Source organism: Bactrocera oleae, chromosome 4 (assembly GCF_042242935.1).
Source record: "Bactrocera oleae isolate idBacOlea1 chromosome 4, idBacOlea1, whole genome shotgun sequence".
NCBI classification, from domain to species: Eukaryota; Metazoa; Arthropoda; class Insecta; order Diptera; family Tephritidae; genus Bactrocera; species Bactrocera oleae.
This window is the reverse complement of record NC_091538.1, coordinates 32,400,937-32,405,323: the sequence shown is the minus strand read 5'-3', so window position 1 is coordinate 32,405,323 and position 4,387 is coordinate 32,400,937.

The window sequence follows — 4,387 nt, the reverse complement described above, 5'->3', positions numbered from 1 at the left end:
AGCTAAACACAAATTCTCCAATGCAGCAGCAAGCAATTCAACAACTTAACAGTAAACCCAAATTCAGCGAATTGTAATATAGCGAAGGTGCAAGAAAAACAACTTTAGAAGAACTTTAGAAATTTAGAGAGTAGAACCTTTTCAAAAAGTCAATATATTTTTGGAAAAATTAGAGAACTGAAAACAATCGTTTAAAAATTGATATATACATTAGGGTGTTCCAAAAATCCGTTTTTTTTTAGATTTTTCATTATTAGTACCGAAAATATTTTTCTTTGTTAAAAAAAAACATTATATTTCAAGAAAAAATAATAATATTTTCAAGAAAAAAACAATTTTTGGTCGACGTCTTAGGCGTGCCAAATCCAGTTAAGGTTTCTTACCTTATATCGAGCGAAAATTTATTTCTCTACAAAAAAGGTCCTATAGTAAAGTTACGTAAAGTTGATAGCTTCTGAGATAATTGCGATATTCCTCTAAAAAATGAGATTTTTCAATATGGTATTAATTTTTTTAGATGAAAAATGTATCTGATCTTATTACTTTCATAGGCAATTCATTTTCTACTGCATAAAAGTAAAAACAATTTTTCTAGAGTTCATTGTTACTGAAATAACGACCATTTCGCTATAAGGTAAGAAAAAATTTTTGAAAAACTTTTAACTTTAACTTTTTAATAATAATTATTATTCACAAAATAGTTCGAGACGATACTCCCAAAGAAATACAAACTTTTCAGGGCAAAATAATTATCACCCAAATAATCTCCACAGACAAACTAATCCTGGAAATTCAGGTCAAAATAATCAATATCATAGTAATAACGCTTACGATAATTCTGCATGGCAACCTGTACAGAATGGCACTCGGCAATCAAGACGCTCAAATGGCCTAAACCTATGGAGGTTGACACTATGAGCAGAACAGAGGAAACAAATAACAACGAGGAATTTTTTACCAATTAGCCTCGGAAAATCAAAATAAAATTTTAATTTCACTCACTCTATTTAATAAGAAATGGTGTGCATTAGTAAACCCAGGCTCTACCATAAGCATAATGAAAAGAGCGAGTTTCGAAAGGTATAATTTACCAGTTTTATAAACAAATAAAACAATAATCAGTACACTGAATGGAGAAATAAGGGCGATGAACGAAAGAGTTAAGACACCAGGCCCACTAGAATTTAGATACCCTCAAAATGCAAGAATGCGATGATTAAAAATGGATGACAAGCCATACGACCTTATACTGGGGAATGATTTTATAATTAACAAGTAAGGAAGGGCTAAGTTCGGATGTAACCGAACATTTTATACTCTCGCAAAGTCAAATGGTATACTCGTTTGAGATTTCTTTGTGGATTGGCTGATATTTTCGGTAGAAGGTCAACTAAAGGCACTGGGGTCCACATATTTAGTACTTAGGGGCTTGAACAGTTTTATTTCGATTTAGACAATTTTTGGTCACAAGGTGGCATACTTTAAACGTATTATTCTTAGAAGTTTTACCCCGATATAATCATTGTTGCTTGATTTGCATAGTGGAAAGTGAAAGAATCAGATGGAATTGAAAATGGTGTTGTATGGGAAATAGGCGTGGTTGTAGTCCGATTTCACCCATTTTCGCACTATAACATAGAAATATGAAAAGAACGTTATGCACCGAATTTGGTTGAAATCGGTTAAGCAGATCCCAAGATATGGGTTTTCACCTAAAAGTGGGCTATGCCACGCCCACTGTCTAATTTTAAACGCGGTTCCTATAAAGTCATCTCATACCATTCCAGAGTTAAAATTTAATATCTCTGGCGTGTTTAGTGCTTGATTTATCGCCCTTTTAGTAGTTTTAAACAGTACCGTTACATGGGGAGTGGGCGGAGTTGCCACCGATTTCACCCATTTTTACACCGTAGATAGAGGTGCTAAAAACATTTGCTTCCAGTGAATTTTGTTATTACAGCATTAGCGGTTTAGGAGATATGGACATGAAAACCTATTAGAGGCGGGACCACCCCCCAATTAAAAAAAAAATTTTAACTGAAGATGCCCCTCCCTAATGTGATCCTGTGTACCAAGTAACAGTCTTGTATCTAATTGTGGAGCTTAGTTATGACAATTTATTTGTTTTTGATTAATGGCGTTTTGTGGGCGTGGAAGTGGTCCGATTACGCCCATCTGCAATACCAACCGTCTGACGGTACCAAGAAATATGTCTACCAAGTTTCATAAGGATATCTCAATTTTTACTCAAGTTACAGCTTGCATGGACGGACAGACGGACGGACGGACAGACAGTCACCCGGATTTCAACTCGTCTCTTCATCCTGATTATTTATATATATATAACCATATCCAAATCGATTAGTTTTAGGAGCAAGTTTACTCGTTGGAAGAAAGTGAAGTTTGTAACATTCAACTCGACCATTTAAATCCAGAAGAAAAGATAAAAATAAGTAAACTATTAAAAAAGTACGAAAAACTAATTTATAAAGAAGTAGATGATCTGACAAACACGAATACCGTTGTTCCTGAAATTAGAACAACAACGGATCAGCAAATTAATTCTCGAATTTACAGATTGCCCCCCAAACATGCGGACGAGGTGGAAAGGCAAATTGAAGAAATGGAAAAGCAAAGAATAATAAAAAAAGTCGAAGCAAATACAGCTTACCAATAATAATTGTTCTAAAGAAATCAGATAGTTCAGTAGGTTGATTACAGGAGGTAAAACCAAATTACTGTTAACGATAAATATGCTCTGCCAAATATTGATGGAGTTTTAGATAAATTGGGCAAAGCACAATACTTTAGCACCATAGATCTAGCTAAAGGTTACCATCAGATCCTAATGGCAGAGAAGGATATAGAGAAAACAGCTTTTGTGACTCCAGCAGACCTGTATGAATACGTCAGGATGCCGTTTGGGCTTAAAAATGCTCCAGCCACTTTTCAGAGATTAATGAACGACATCTTAAGGGAACATATTAATAAAATATGTGTTGTCTATCTAGATGACAAATTAATATTTTCTACGTCACTAGAAGAACACATACATTCACTAGGAAACATTTTTTCAAAGCTTCAGGAAAATAACCTAAAAATCCAAGCAAATAAGTGTAGTTTTTTAAAAAGAGAAACCAAACTTCTGGGCCACGTTTTGACAAAAGACGGCATTAAGCCCAACCCAGAAAAAATTTTAGCCATTCATTATTTACCAATTCCAACAACAGAAAGGCAATTAAAAGGGTTTTTAGGAACCACAGGCTATTATAGAAAGTTTATTAAAGATTACTCTAGAATAGATTACCCAATGATATATATAAAATATTTAAAGAAAGATAACACAATAAATTCGAGAGATCCTCAATATATAGACAGCTTTGCAAATTTGAAAACCCTTATCTCATCACATCCAATTTTAAAATTTCCTGAATATGACAAAAAAATTTACAATTACTACGGATGCAAGCGATTACGCTATTGGAGCTGTTCTTTCACAGCAAGGCCAACCAATATGCTTCATCTCAAGAACACTAAACAATCATGAGCAGAAATATGCGACGACAGACAAAGAATTCCTTACAATCATGTATGCAGTGATTTATTTTAGACCATACATATACGGAGAAAAATTTAAGATAGTAACTGATCACTGCCCGATTAAGTATCTAAATAACAAGTATAAAGGGAAAGAATTTGCACCACGACATCAAAGGTGGCTTCTAAAGTTCCCGGAGTACAATTACGAAATGGAGTATGTAAAGGGTAAAGATAACGTAGCAGCGGACTTCCTAATACGAATTGAAAATTCGCCTAAAATAACAGATGGGAACGATGATGAATCAAATTTAGCAATGTCGGATACAGTACATTCTGCGGAAGAAGAACTGCTAGAAAACTTTGTAATCAAGGAAGAAATAGTGAATAAACATAAAGTTCAAATCATATAAACGTACAGTCCAAAATTTGAAATGCAGAGACTCCATGAGAGAAAGATGATAGAGATCAACCCAATGGAGGGAGAGTACATAATAAAAGAGGTGTTAAGTCGGCATATTAAAGGAAAAGGATGTGTCGGTATATTTTCAGAAGTCACTGAATCTGATTATCATAAAATTCAGATATTAATGATTTCGATGTTTTCACATGATAATAATTTTAATTTGTCAAATGTACAAAAAAAACAACAGAAATAGAAAAAGAAGAAGATTTACATAAGCAAATCGCACTTTACCATAGTAATGAGTCAATGCATAGGGGAATAAACGAAATTTACAATACACTTAAGGACAAAATATACTATCCTAAATTTAAAGAGCCCATACAGTTAATAATAAATAACTGTGAAAAGTGCCACAGAGTTAAGTATGATAGGAAACCGATAAAA